The 15,948-nt window shown below is 36.2% G+C and overlaps 2 protein-coding genes across 12 annotated transcripts in view; one reads left to right on the top strand and one right to left on the bottom strand.

Annotated features, from left to right (window-relative positions):
* Positions 1-15,948, bottom strand: part of srrm4 (serine/arginine repetitive matrix 4) — a 763,243-nt gene that overhangs the window by 314,697 nt on the left and 432,598 nt on the right. The gene's annotated exons all lie outside the window — the stretch shown is intronic.
* taok3a (TAO kinase 3a) overlaps positions 23-15,948 on the top strand; it is a 134,992-nt gene continuing 119,066 nt past the window's right edge. For 2 of the 8 annotated variants that reach the window (XM_073951993.1, XM_068221408.2), the window contains exon 1: positions 23-160. The gene's annotated coding sequence lies outside the window, so the exon portion shown is untranslated. Of the gene's footprint in view, positions 161-1,063; positions 1,472-5,001; positions 5,168-5,464; positions 5,795-15,948 lie in introns of those variants that run through there. The other 6 variants (XM_001922630.9, XM_009301256.5, XM_073951991.1 and 3 more) reach the window with 4 other exon arrangements.

Raw genomic sequence — 15,948 nt, 5'->3', positions numbered from 1 at the left:
CAATTATGACATAAGGGAAAGAAGAAATGGGAAGGGGGAGAGAGAGAAAGAGAGAGTACTCTGTCCGCGTATTGTTCTTATTATCATTCAAGGAACAAGAAGAATTTCTGAAGTTAATAAGGCTAAACACTTCTCAATCATGAAACCTTATAACGTTCAGGTAAGCGTACGGAATGTCATTTTGAAATGACTTATGAGAAAAGACATGCTCATCTATATTTTAGTGTCGCTATTTACGTCTGTTGAATGAATGACACAGAACGAGTTTCATTTTCATCTCACAGACTGCTTTGGCTACGGTTTTCTTGCCCATTCACAAACACCGAATGTTTGTTTTTAATCATTATTGACATTGTTTCTGACGAACAAAGTGGAATCAACTGTAAGTGAATTATATTTAATATTATTTTGGAAAAATATAAATATTAACTGTAGTAAAATAATTACTGTATTCAGTATTCTGACAGCCTCTCAATTGTATTGCGTAATCTACTACTACTGCTGCTGCTAGTACTACTACTAGTCTAGGTTCCTTCAACTATTACTACTTTACGAATGTAATAATATAATAATAATATAGTCTAAAATATGATATAGAGAATTGTATAATAATAATAATAATAATATTAATAATAATTCGTTTAAGAAATGCAACAACAATGAACAACATTTTACATTGATTGTAAATAACAAAGCAACAACAAAGCTATTTAAAATAAAATATAAAAGCTAACAACACTTATTTAGGGATCTGTTATCGATTTACATATTTAACTAATAACAGGTGTTATTAAATGGTTTGATGGTTTGATGAATTAGCAAGAAAACCAATCCAACCTCTGCTTGTTCAATCTAACTACACATAAATTGAATACTATATTATATTGACTGGACAGGTGAAATAATTTACGGTAAACCATCTATCTAATTATCATTTGACTGTGTTATAATCAATTTTCTGATAGCTACTGTCATTTCTATTGTGTCTAGGGGAGTTGTTCCTCATCCAACCGGCAGATGGCGGCGTTGAGTTTAAAAAGCGGTTTGACTCGCGAGATCGTTTATCAGCGCTGTTACCTTGTAGCAGGTACGATGGGTTTTTAAAAGCGTCAGATGCTTGTCAGCTCTTTGTCAGTCGCGCGGGGTTTATTGCGACATCCACGCTGGATACCATAAAATGAACTGCATGGGCGATTTATAATCACACAGACGGTCGAGATAGTCATGACGTCTGTCGAAAATAAACAAGTTGATGCGTTTTCAGGTGCAGGAGCACCAAGACGCCGATTGCAATGAGTTTGGAAGTTTATTTCCTTCGACATCCCACCTTACAAGGGCTACAGGAGAAATAAAGTGGATCTGTACTGTTCCTTATTGAGGATAGCGCTCATTCGTCTGAAGAAGACATTTGCTTATAACTGGACTTCTATGGAGTTGGACCTGGATTAAAGATAAAGCTTTGCTTGTCTGGGTAAGGTCGTTTTTTTTTGGCATACAGATTTATTATGGCCTCGTTAGACTGTCTGTTTTGTCTTTCAGGGCATGTTTTATTTGTGTTACGCTCCGTCGTCTGTTAAAAGCGTCTTTATCGTATCTGGTGTCACTATTTGCGTCTCCATAGATTCCCTCTGCGCTCGATTGATTTTCCCTTGCTGAACCTTTACGCCTGTTTCACACCGCAAGCGTCAGCGGCGCGTGAGCAGAGCGTGAGCAGCGCGTATGTCGAGCAGTAGCAGCACGCAGGCGTTTGCCTTTCACACCAGCTGCGTCTGCAGCGCGCAGCTCTTCGGCAGCTGCTGCTGAGATCAACCTATCTCTGTCTATTCTATCTAGTTACCCCTCTATATACAAATACACTTTTTAAACTTTTCATCTGTACCAAGGCCCCTCCTATGCTGTTTCATTAACCTGCAAATGTTTATTTAACAAATTTTATAGATCAAATAGTACTGTATGCTTCTAAAGCTAACTTATATGAGAATTGTCTACAGTCAGAAGACAATCGCCTGTGATATCATGTCATTTGTTTTTTGATTATCAGGTTGCTGTAGACCTAGTTATAATCATATTTATACAATATAGTTATAATGATATTTATACATGATCAAACTAGTGTTAATTTCTCCGCTTCAGTGATGTCCAGCGGCAGAATAACAGCTCGTTAATTCATGCTCGTGCAGATGATGAGACGGACAAAAGTAATTAATGCATGTCATTCTTTTACTTATTTTCGTGTTGTCAGATTCACAGTGCAAACAGCTCCCGGTAGGAATAACTCGAGTGAACATAAAACAAAGCCGATTAAAACTTTCTTCCTCTGCTTAGCTGCACAGAACACAGCGAGCTCACATCATCCAGCATGCGTGTCGCACTACACTACCCACAATACACTTCGCTATGGACTACAAATCCCGTAAATATTCTATTTCCCCTCTCCTACAACACTAGTGTGCAACTTAAGCAAAACTGATAGTAAAATTGTTTTACATTCGGTTTTGTAGTTTGGGCCTAAATAAATGTTTGTTGCCGTTTTTAATCGTTTTAAGTTCATTTGAATGACTATATATAAACCATTTGACATTATTAACGCATTTATTGGGTAAAATTGCTACTTTTTACTGTCATTCAATGTGTTTTGGTCATTATCAATGCACTGTCACTTTAATTGAGCGTGAGCAGCGCGTCAAAAATAGACCCAGCGCCGAAACTATCGCTGCACTGCTGCTTCGGCGACGCTCACGCCTCGCTCTGACGCGCTGCTGCTGCGTGCGGTATGAAAGCTCTAATCTGTTAACATGGACGCCGAAAACACACGCGCTGCTCACGCTCTGCTCACGCGCCGCTGACGCTTGCGGTGTGAAACAGGCGTTAGACTTCACGAAGTAGAATATTTACTACAACTGCTCAAATGATACTCGTGTTTGTCTAAACCTCTTGACTAAACAGAGGACATCCAATAATTTTGGTTTTAGGGCTTATGTTTGCATTTGTTTTATGATCTAATGCAGTTTTTTGCTTGTGAGCTGTAAAGACAGTACATTCATAATTCTTAAGTTGGTAATTGACTTCCTTGTAATACAAGTATACCTTGTAATACTCAGTTTGAACTAACACACACACACACACACACACACACACACACACACACCACACCACACACACACACACACATATTGAGGTGAAGTTGGTTTTATATTCACACATTCTGACTCTCTCCTTAATATAATTTCAGAAAGGTATTGTTTGCAAACGCTAAATAGGGAAATCATATTAGCAGCCAATGACTATCAGTTTACAACGTTTACAGTCAAATAAATGGTGCTAATGTTGTTTTGAAGTCATATTTACATGTGATTTCAGTCAAATATCCATGTATCATGGTAAACAATATAGGGAGCGTGTGACAAGTTGTCACTGAATGAATGTGCAAACATAAAACCAACTTTACCTCAATCACACACCCATAAATCCACATATATTACATGCATACTTAGAAGAATAGAGAAATACAGACTAATGTAACACCTCAGCATGCTAAAAAGTAAGTTTAATTGTTTTTTAATTAGGATTTAATTTAATTTGGAAGTTTTGACTTTATAAAGGGTGACACGGTGGCTCAGTGCACTTGCTTGTTTGAGTCCTGGCTGGGTCAGATTGAAGTGAAGTTGTTTTTATATTCACACATTCGGACTTTCTTCTTAATAATATAATTTTAGAAAAGTATTCTTTCAACTCTAAATAGTGAAATCATATCAGGAGCCTGCGACTATCAAAGTACAACAATGTTTACAGTCAATTAAATAGTGCTAATGTTGTTTTGAAGTCATATTTACATGTGATTTCCGTCAAATATTAAAAGTATCATGGTAGACAATATTGGGAGTGTGTTGTCACTGAACGAATGTGCGAATAAAAAACAACTTTACCTCAGTCACACACGCATACATCCACATATACTTGGAAGAATAGTGAAATACAGACAAATGTAACATCTCAGCACTCTATAAAGAGAATTTAATGTTTTTTTTATTTAGATTTTAATTTAATTTGACAGTTTTGACTTTATCAATGGCACCACGGTGGCTCAGTGGTTAGCACTGTCGCCTCACAGCAAGGAAGTTGCTGGTTTGAGTCCAAGCTGGGTCAGTTGGTATTTCTGTGAGGAGTTTGCACGTCCAAAGACAAGCAATAGGTGAATTGTGTGTGTAGTGTATGTGTGTGAATGAGTGTGTAGGGATGTTTCCCAGTACTGTCTGGGCATCTGCTGTGTAAAACCTATGCTGGATAAGTTGGCGGTACATTCCGCTGTGGTGACCCTTGATGAATAAAGGTACTAAGCCAAAGAAAATGATTGAATGACTATCAATTGTTATAATAAAACATGTTTTTGTAATATGCAGTGAAGTTAGATGAGGATTGGAATTGCCAACACAATATGTAGACTTGTTTACACAACACACTGAAAAAGATTTTCAAAGATGATTCCTTGAATTTACTTAATTTTTTATGTTAAGTGTTGTAAACAATTTATTTGGGCTGGATTTAAACACACAAATTAAGTTGAACATTATTAAACTTAATTTGTTTGTTTAAATTCAACACAAATAAATTGTTTGCAACAGTTCTGCATGCAACACTTTTTTCAGTACGTTCCAATATATGAGTATGTCTGTGTAAATGAATGTACAAACATTTAAATGTACATTTTTCTCATGGAAATGTTGCAACTAATGGAAACAAGTACAGATTACAGTGAAATTCTGAGGGCAAACGTAAAATCTCAGCATTGAAAAAGGAGATACTTGTATAAAAAGACAACATTTTAAGTTAACATCTATCCTGAAAATGTTCACGATACATAATCTTGTTTTTTTCCTTATTGTATCCTCACATGCTCCTATTTTTACCCATATATGATTGTTTTGCTCTGAAATAAGAGGATACAAGTTGCTTTGCATACTGAGTCGAGATGTCATGCACTTTATTTCCGTGTGTGTGAATAGTGTCTAACTGAACTTCAGTATGTGCGCACGCGGCTGTTCATTCAGGAAGTCCGACAGACAGACGATCATGGGCCATCAAAGCGTTTAAAATACCCCATCTCCGACTGGAATAAATGTTTTTAGGACGGTGAATTTTGAGCTGTCGGTCACCCTACAGAAAAGAGGTCAGTAGCTATTTTTTACTACATTGCCATATGGGTCTCGTGGATAAAACTGTCAATGTTCTGCGTGACATACATCCATCATGCACACTAATCTCAAAGTCATGCAAACAAAAGTTATTAAATACAACCCAGAGGTATTGAACGCGGAGATCCTTATGTCTTATGGGACTTTAATTATTTTATCCTACACCTGCTGGCGTTTGGAAAAGCTAGTCATTCGCTAACCTAACTGTTCTCACTAATCTACCACCCATACTTTCACTTCCTCTATTCATCGCGAATCCTCAGTGCGTTAATAGTCGTTTCATATTAATGCAGGTTGACTTATCAGAAGGACGAACGCGTGAGATGAGTGATTCGTTTACTATGGAAGTAGCTGCGTAAAGACGCGCTTTGCTTTAGTAACGTAAAGCGCGGTTAATTTGTCATATTTTGGAGAAGTGAGAGCTTATGTCAGAGCCGTTTATGGGTGTCCGTGGCTCTTTTCCCCTGGTCTCAATTGAGTCTCTATTTTAAGCTGCTCGTCTCCCGCACACATGCAGCGTTTATTCAGTCAGACTGAAACCATCATCAAGTTTATGCCCATGATGAGGAGCGCAGGATAGAGCTCTCGCCATGAGAATGAAGGTACCCTTTTCTTCCGTTTTTGGTGCTGTCGTTGTTGTCCATGAACTAGCAGTGATGTCAGCTGGTGCGGTTTGTACTGGAATTTTCAATCGTTATGTCTTATTATAAAAGTAGCCTGATAGGTAAATTGTATTGTGTCAGTGGTGGATTGTTTAAAGCTGGTTCCATTGTAAATGAACAATTCAGTGTCTGAACGAATCGCTTTTTTGAATCGAATCTTTTCAAAGATTCATCTCAAATTGGTCTTGTCAGAAACTCATTGACTTCTTTCAACTGTTATTAGTTCAATTCCTTTAGGGGTCTATATGCTATTTGGGGGTATTAACCAAGACCATGCCTCTGATACATCGTCTTTTGATATTAATAAATCATATGTTGGCAAAACCTTTTTTACTATACCAAGAGTAATAATAAGGCTAACCGTACCCCTTTCCATGAGAAATCACCACTGTACCATTATATTCAATCTTACTGGATGTCTTTATTTAAGGATCAACTGATTTGCTGGGGGGAAAAGTGTGGCTGTTACCACAGGAATATCATGTTAGAAATAAAATTAAAGAAATATCCTATAAACCTATACTATAACTATAGTATAAACTATAAATTATAACTATTCAGCAAAACATTATATACAAAAATGTAAAAGTGGGATTGATGTAAATTGTATTTTGTAATGAATATAAAGAGACTGCTTTACACTTTTGGCATTGCGCATACTCGGTCAACTTATGGAGTGAGGTGCAAAAATTTATTAGTAACAAATTACAGTGTTCTAAACCACTGTCATTGTTGTGGGAAAATGTACTTTTTGGCTTTTCTATGTACCCTAATCAAGAGGAAAATTGTTTTTATTTAATTTAATAATTTTGCTAACAAAATTTTACATTCATAAATGTAAATTTGCCAATAAGAAACCAAATTTTAAGGTGTTGATGACTGAATTATGCTTGTATATTAGTAGTATCAGAGACTCTCTAAATAAGAAAGCCCTACGCACTTTAAAACTTTGTGAACTCTACGATGTATTTATTTGATTATTACATGTGTACATTTTGTATTTGATTTTTGCTTAATCCATGGCATGTATATTTTTTTGTACTGTTATAATAATAAAAAAAAACTCACTGACTTCTTAAATGGAGAACCCTTTCTTTCATACGTTTTCAGTTTCGTATTCCGGTTATAATGGCAGCTGTTCATCTTGTCATCAGGTCATCCAGGATGTAGGTAACTTCTATTCTGATGTTGATGAACATTAAAGGAGATTTATAGCTGACGCCATGTTCCTTTGTGATTTATTTTACTCAAGGCACAATGAGAGACAAGCATAACACTAATGTAAATGAATACAACAGGGCTCTATAGTGTGACCAGTTTTGTTGTGAATGAAAGTTACTCTTTGTGGCAGTTAACCAGAGCTCTTTAATACAGTTTAATAAAACCACAGTGTAAATGTGTTCACACTTGCATTATGATGCAGCAAAATGTGTATTAACATTAAGAACAATAATGTTCTGTTAATGTTGCTGTCCGTTCTAGTCAGCCAAAAGATATAAAAAATTGTCTTTTTGTCTTTTTGTCTTTTTTTTCCGGCTTGTTGTGTTATGAAAAAATCCATCAAAAGAAGATTGCAGATTGACTTAATGAATATAACCTTCTCCCAATGGTTTGATGAATGCGCAAACATTATGTAATTACTTTAGAAATTAAATAATTTTGTGCATTCATTTTTCCTGGCCTATGATATTTTGCCAAAACATTCCTTCATATGTGTGTAATATACCTAAATCTAATTTCCCTTTATCTAGTTTGTAATTTGTTACTACTGGCCTGGGGTGCGTTTCTGAAAACCATCGTTAGCCAACTCAGTTCGCAAGTTCCATCGTTACAAACATAAGTTGTTGATTTGGCATTTCCCAAATCCATTGTTTCAACAAACATTCACAAACTGCATCGCAAACTTGTGCACTTGCAACTACATTTCTGGAGCTGTAGTTAGAAACATAGTTCCTGGTTGTTTTGTCTTCCCAGTTATCCCCCTAAGCTCTATTTGTTTAGAACATTCTAACATTTAAACTTGGAATTATTAAAAAAATGCAATAAAGTAATTTCTCTTTGGTGTAATTTGCTTTCAAAGTATTTTTATAGTTTACAATTGCCATTTACAATTTTCGCAGTACACTTTGAAAACATTGATTTCATTTTAAACACAGCCGTGTCTTCATTTCCTAATAAGTAGCTTTTATTTATTTATGTATTTATTTATTTATTTATTTATTTATTTATTTATTTATTTATTTATTTATTTATTTATTTATATATGATATTAGAATACATGTTAGCTTTTGTAAGTGGCTTTATGTTTTAATATAGAATATGTAATGTTCTCAATAATATTTGTAAAGGATACATAGGCTCTGTGTGTGCCATTTATATATATTTTAATTAATATGGAAAGCGAGTCATGTTTTTAACAAAATTAATATTGGATTTTTTTTTGCAATGAGTGCGTGTAAAAAAACAATATAATTTTGAAATTATGGGTTTCTTCTCTAAAGTTGTTACTGCAACTCCACCCTGTTTAGATCATCTTTATGGGTGTTTTACGTTATAAGCAACGTGGTTAAAGTGATGGCTCTGCGACAGAGAAACTATGGGATTTGGGAAACACTCGTCACTACATCGTTCTTTTCCCCAAACGATACATCATACCATGATAGTTCAGCCGCGAGTTACGCTGTTTGAGAAACGCACCCCAGATTGACTTACTACAGATAATATTTTCCCAATGCCTTCCTTAAAATGTATACACAATACTTGCATTAAACCAAAAATGTTTTTTTATGGTCATATCTGCTATTATGTGGAAAAATAAGGTGGAAAGCTCTGTTCAGGACTCACTCAAATGTCATTAGCTGACATTAGATAATTATATCAATAATTTAAAATGCTGTACATTACAGTTATGTGCAACTGATATTAAATGTATATTTATTTTTTTACCTTTTGAGTAAGCTTCAGTTAAACTTTAATGCATGTCCATGGTTTAAGCAGCATGATCAGATGAAAAGTGTTTTAGAAAATACAGGCATGTGTAATTCATGATTGCAGGAGACCTGTAATCAGAATTTGGCAAGGTTTCTGCAGTAGAAACAGATTTCAAAGTGTGAATTTTAGAAAATGTGAGCATTATCATTCTTTAGTAAACCAAAAAAAGATGACTTTGTGATGGCATGCACAACACATACGTTTAAATCTGTAAGCATGCGTGAGTACTTGACACCAGAACTGGGCTACAGGACCATGTGTGCACACATTTTTCTTTACAAAGTATCATCGTGATCTACTGGTCTTGCATGCATAGGGATTTTAGTCATATTTACAGATCATTTTATCTACCTTATCTTCAATTTTATAGTAAATCATTGTCATGTAATCCGTACGCTTACAAACAGCTCAATGATATCCAAGAATTCACATAGTCTGACTTAGTAACTTTGCAGTTATCTGAAAAGTTGATATATGAGCTATCAGTGTTCTCTCTTACTTTGAGTAAATTCAGGATTCCAGAAGCTGCATCGATAGTAGGAGGCCTGTAAACTGTCTCTGTTCAGATGCTGATGTGTGTGCACTGTAAAACCAATTAGTTAAGGTAACTCAAACCGTTTGTGGAAACCGATTGCAACAAACCATTAAAGTTTACAAACTAATCCTAAAGAGCACTGTCAACTTAATCCATTTGAGTAAGCGAAGCAATTTGAGCTCAGTAAAACCCAATAAATAAAGAGAACTCAACCCATCTGGGTACTGTAAAACCCAATAAGTTAAGGCAACTCGAACTGTTTGAGGAAACCGATTGCTACAAACCATTTGAGTAACTAATCTATATAAGTACTGTGAACTTAGCCCATTTAAGTTGGAGTAATGAGGTGTTAATGAACTCATTACCTTCAACTTTGAGTTCAAAACTCTTTTCAAATGAGTAGAATTAACTTTCTGTAAGTTTTGAATTAACCACACTCATTTCATTTGATAAAGTTGACTGTTGGGTTGGTTGCTGTTGGTTTCAGATCTGTTCTTTAGTTTAGATGGTTATTATCCAGCTGGTAGCTGATCAAAGTGATCTGAAATGGTTGTGTGACTGTGATGGTTTATTGGTCTCATGCACATCTTTTATAGATGCTCTTATCTGATTGCTGGATGTTTGGTAACTGGGACATTCCTAAATTAATTGTGTTGAGAGTCATGCTTTTATTCCAGGAAGTGCACTGTACTGTATGTCAGTGTTATGCGTTTCAACATGAACCTGCTTTAATGCTGCTGTGGCTGCTTTTTCCGCTGTTTATTGTCATGGCACAATGGTTTTTGCTTAATTTGCAAAAAATATTCCATTTAAATATTTATTTGTAAAATATTTGTTGTAGGGTTGCACAATATATTGTTTCAGCATCACCATGTGTGCATTGACAATAGTCACATCGCAATATGCAATGTTGAGGCTGAATTGTAGTTGACCAGGAGTTGCATTTAATTACTATTTACATGGAATTTACAGGATTTATGCAAAAAAGTTTGTTTCTAGTCTAAGTATATACTTTAGAAAGCAAAAACAAGGCTATTTCACTTACTCTACTGGCAGATAATGGGCTGTATATACACAGGGTTTTAATTTTCAGCCAAGCAGTTCCAGTGAACTGCCTTTCCATTACAAAATTGTCACATTTAAGATTCAATTTTAAAGCCTGCGATCTTCACTGCCTGTTAGTACAATATGAAGTGGGTGTCAGATCGGACAAGAAGCACTGAATTAAATTCCATTTCCCCCACCATGTCTTTAAAATATGACAGTTTATTTTACAATTAATGTTTTACATTCATTTTCAATGGAATTTCTGCTCTAGCCTGTTGCTACTTATGGCGCTAGTGGTTGCAACGGTCTTTTATCTCAATTTACGCTTCAACGCTTCAACTTTATTATACTGAATGTATTGTAATTACATTTCAAAATCGATGCTGCAAAATAAACCTTGTGAAATTGAAAATAGTCACATTCAGCTTTCACTGGAAGTTTATCGTTGGCTTTAAAACTCAAGCTGCGCATAGGGCCCATTTAGCTTATTTTAAGGTGAAGCTGTTAATTTTAACTTATTTTTTCTGATAGTGAAAAAAAAGGATTTTTACTTGATCAAAGAGTTGTTTTTTATATTTGGACTAGAAACGAGACAAAGCGAAGTAAGAAAAGCATTTTTTGCATTGTGATTTATAAACTTTCTGACCTTGAATACTGTTATACTACCAAGAAAACCATCAAATAGAGCTATTCAAACCATCTAGTGAAACTGTATTCATAGCAAGATTTATTGCAGAAAAATAAAATATCGCAATATCAGAGTTTTGCAATATTATGCAGCCCCATGTTGTATTGTGTGGAAATCTCATTCTACAGAAGTGCCGTGTTTTGACACATTTTTTTGCATGTATTTGATCATTACAACGCTCCCCTAAAGATGACTTTCTGGGACTTTGCTCAAGCACACACCAGTATGTTCTCTTTCGCTCTTTTAAAAACATGAATCAAATACCTGTCTATAAATGAAGCGTCATGCAAAAGTCACTTTACAGTACATGCTTTTACTAATTTTCGTAAGAAACTGAGCTTTGCAGAGGAATGAATGCATACTGCTGGAAAGGGGGTGGGATATGACACAATTGTTTTTTTAATCGTTGAAAGCGAAAATCAAAATCAAAAACCTTTTACAGTGCTGAACATTTTGCAGTATTAGCTCATTTGGCAGTAAAAAAATACCAATTCAGTAATAGTTGTTATGTCTTCAACATGAGCTCATTCTGAAAACGTAACCCTATAAACTTTTCTGGAGATCATGAATTATGTAGCCAGAAGTACGTATGGCTGCATTTCATCTTTAAAACGATCGCTATGGGATACCGACCCTTTCGGGCTGATCCGAGTTGACCATGATGACGGGGTTTAAGTCTGGTGAAGAACAGTTCCAGAAAGCGGGTAAGACAAAAACAGAAGCTAAAAAATAAAATAAACAAGTAAATAACAGGGTGATATTGTGTTTAAAATCACAGGGGTTTTCTTTTTCTGGATTGCTTTTCAAAACCTTGTCGGTTGGGTTTAGGGAAGGGGGTTGAACGGGTAAATCGGTGCTTTTGAAAACACTATTGTTGGCTTTAGGGAAGGAGGAGGGTGAGTCAGTCAGTCAGTCAGCCGACAGCAGCCTCGGGGGCCGGACATGAGAAAACCAGGTGCGAATTGCACTTATGAGAGAAATTTGAGATCTCAAAAAGTGTAAACGGCGAACTCTGATGGCTTCGCGAAAACAAAAACAGCAGAAAAAACTTAGCTCCTGGGACAAATTTGCCGCTCTCCAAAAATGTATATAGAGGTGCATTTTCAGAATGAGTCTGGGTTGGATGTCTTTGTGTATTTGCAGTGTACAATAAACAGAGTCATCTGTCCTAGACATGGAACATGTTTAAAGGCTGACTTACAGCCACTTCAGATACACACACACACTTATATTTGCTGTTTTGCTATTTTCTCTAAAGTTAGGCTTATAAAATGTTCTTTTGTAGATCTAAAGAAGGCTTTTCACTCTCTAAATCTTTCCAGGCAAGCATGAGTTTAAAAAGGCCAAATAGTTACAATCGTTTTCCACCTTCATTATTCTTTAAGCTTTCAGTGACCAAACCTCTATTTAGATTCCAGCCTATTCAAATCTTGGCCAGTCTTAGATTCTCTAAAAAATGAGTTAATGAGGTAGTAGCTTCAAATGAGTTGACCATAGTCCGTGCATGCTGTTTTTGAACTGACTTGCCCTCCATCGCTTCTTTGATGGCAGCACAGGGAGTCAGAGAGTGGCCTGAAAACACCCAGTTCGTTATAATTAGTGCTTCTGATTAAGCCTCGTGGACTGAGCTGTCTGTGCTATGTGTGCCCAATCAATTCCTATGCTGCATTTCAATCTGGGCTTTGTGAACTCCCTTTTTTTGTTCCTCTCTAGGTTAGATTATGTTCTTTGTTTCCCGCATCTAATGATCTTTGACCACAAGGGAGTTCAGAGGTCAGCAGTAATGTTGCATAGATGGGTGTTTTTTTTTTAAATTAAACTCTTCTGTCTAGCTACTTTTATGCCAAGAAACCAGCTTAAGCTGCGTGTGTTTTTGCTTTTTTTTTTGGTGATAGTATGCACATTTACACTAAATCTCATTAATTTACACAGTTTAATTAATAATTTAATTGTTTAATTTACCAATAAAGCAAACCAAAAACGCTTAAATTAGAATGAAATGACAATCTCTAAATCATCCCCTTCTAGGGATCCACTGATACCACTTTTTTTGGAACAGATCCGATCTCAATACTAAAATTCTGATTAATGACCGATACAGATCCGATACCGATACTGTCGTTTTTTTTTTTTTTTTTTTTTTTTTTTAATTAACATAATACAGTTTCTATAGTTCTGGTGATAAACTCAAATAATATATCTTCTTTAAGAAAAATAACACACCTATAGGCCTACTGTAAATGTCAGATGGCACAATCTAACTAAACATGATGCTTATAAACTATAGGCTGCGTTATTTAAGCATTCATTATTTATATGGGCTGTTGTGGTCCAGCTTATGTTTCCTTTTTAATATTAAGATTTTTCTTTGAAATCTGTCATAGGCTACCCTAATCGTTGGTAAAATTACCAGCCTTATAGCAAAGCCTGATATTTTCCTGCAGGTTTTACTTAATAAACATTCCCTCATCTAAACTCACCATGAGTGAGATGGAGAAACTGAAAGCATGTCTAAAAAAATAATGTTTTTGAAACAAATTTCGTTTGGTAAAAATTATTGGTTATTTTATGTATCTTGTGTTAGTCAGTTATCTACAAAATAAACAAGACTATTTGAGGTGAAGTTCAAAACAAGGTCCTATACTACTGACAAACTGGTCTGTTAAATAAATTATTAATATATTTAAAATTAGAGTGAAATATTCACAGTTTCAGAGTAGCCTATATTAGGCTAAATAATTTTGTTAATGACGATTCATATGTCAGTTTTCACTTTTAGCCTATTAATTTAATCAACTACTGTGGCCACAATGAGCCAGGCTTTACAAACTATTCGCAGCACTGAAAGTATTCCCCTCGAAAGAATAATCTCTGTCGGAAGTATGAGGACAGAAACTTATTGCAAAAATAATCTTACGGAACGGCGCATGTCACGTCTGCGCAGCCGGTGCCTGAATGAATCGCTTGCATCACTGACACAGCGTGCAGCTCTCCGGTATACGGACAATTCCAAAGCAGCAACACAAAGGGGAGAAATCAGTGCGTTGAAGATGTGTCCAATGTATCATTGAGCCTTTTCTCATTTAAAGTTTCAGGTAGGCCTACTTTGTGTGTGAAGAGCAGGTAATAACCCTCTCCACACCAGTATTAAATGCGATCTGCTGGTCTAACAGACACAGCGCAACAAGATTTAAAAACAGCAATGATCTCTATGTTGCAGGTCAAAATTAACCCATTTAATTCAAAACTAACTGCATTTCTTCACCGATTGCTTATATTAACAGGAACAATTAGTCTTGGAAAAAGTTTTTCGAGTTGTCATGAACGCGACGCAGTTTTAATTGTGAATGAATAGAGAATGATTGACAGGCGCAGCAGAGGAAAGCGCTGAATTGAACATGAATTTAACCACTTGAATATTCGTCTGTGCTTCACATTAAACTATAAAATGGCTTCAAAACATTTAGGATATAGTAGGCATACATGACAACTTTCTAGTGCCTTTTAATAGGCTACCTTTGTGGCTAATGTTGGCTTATAAATTACACAGAATATAGCGCAAGCAAGATTGGATTTGGATCAGTACTAGCTGGCAGATACCCGATCCAACAAAAATATGCAGTATCAAACCGATACCCGATCCAAGTATCGGCATCGCTGCATCCCAATTGTTCTTCCTCTCTTCTCAGATGGGATAGTGGACCAAATCAAAGATTACCATGGGCCAGCTTTGGCCCGTGGGCCCTAGTTAGGGCATCTCTGATCTAGAGAGTACTTTCAATACTTTGTGTCTGGTGTGAACCCAACATAAAAGTTCCTTTAGCACAAAAACCCCTAAAACTTTAAAACTAATGATCGCTTAAGCATTCCCTTGGTGCATTTTTGAGAATTCGGCGTGCTAATTTTGTACTTTCATAAAGTATGTTTAAGCCACTGTTCATGCCTGATCCTGCAAGGTTAATGTCTTCTCATTATTCCTGCTACACATTTGTCATTAACATTTGTTTGTGTTGCACTGCATCCAAATCATTAAGATGGATTGACGTTCTTATTATCTTCTGACATCAGCATGAGGTTAGAGATGAGTCACTTTTCGTGGCTCAATCCTCCTGTTACGCTGCAAGCTGCTCATCTCCCCTCAGTTACCCACGATCCTTGTCTTCTGGGACTCTGAACTTTTCTCTTTTTTTTTTTTTGTCTTCTCTCTGAGTCTCTTCCATGTGAGCTCAACGTCTCTGTTGAAAAATGCATCAGGATGGGAGTAACCATGCTGGCAGTCAGATGGGGCGGCTCGAGAGTGTATGGCCCAGTAGGAAAGCGCATTAAAAATTAAACCTCTGCCATCAGTCGTAATGTTCAGCTGTGATCAGCTTCAGCGAGGCTCATACAAGAACGCCGCTCAGGAACGCTTTCCTTGGCGATGACGCTCGCATATGCTGATTTTAATGACTGTATTGAAAGGTGTAGGAACTAGTAAGAGACGCTTGTCAGAAGTGCTTTGGGTAATTGCAGTGCTACGGTGGATTCAGTTACTGTTATTGACTGCTGCCCCTTTGCAGGTTCACAATAGCAACCCTGTTACAGTAAGGTGGCCCTTTGGGTCACAGTGCTGGGGAAATAAAAGCTACACGGACTGGCGATTACATAAAAATGTCTTGTATAGAATATACATATTTCGGTAGACTAATTATCTCAGACAAACACATAACACCCAAACACTGCAGTGCTTTAAGAACCTACAACCTAACAACACTCGCTTCTAAACTTGTGTGTTAGTGGAGTTTTCTGCATGGTGCGAGATGAAACAAATGATCAGGGATCACGGAACAAGTA

Source organism: Danio rerio, chromosome 5 (assembly GCF_049306965.1).
Source record: "Danio rerio strain Tuebingen ecotype United States chromosome 5, GRCz12tu, whole genome shotgun sequence".
In the NCBI taxonomy this organism is placed as follows: Eukaryota; Metazoa; Chordata; class Actinopteri; order Cypriniformes; family Danionidae; genus Danio; species Danio rerio.
Note: the sequence above shows the minus strand (reverse complement) of the source record. Positions and strands in the feature narration are given on the sequence as shown.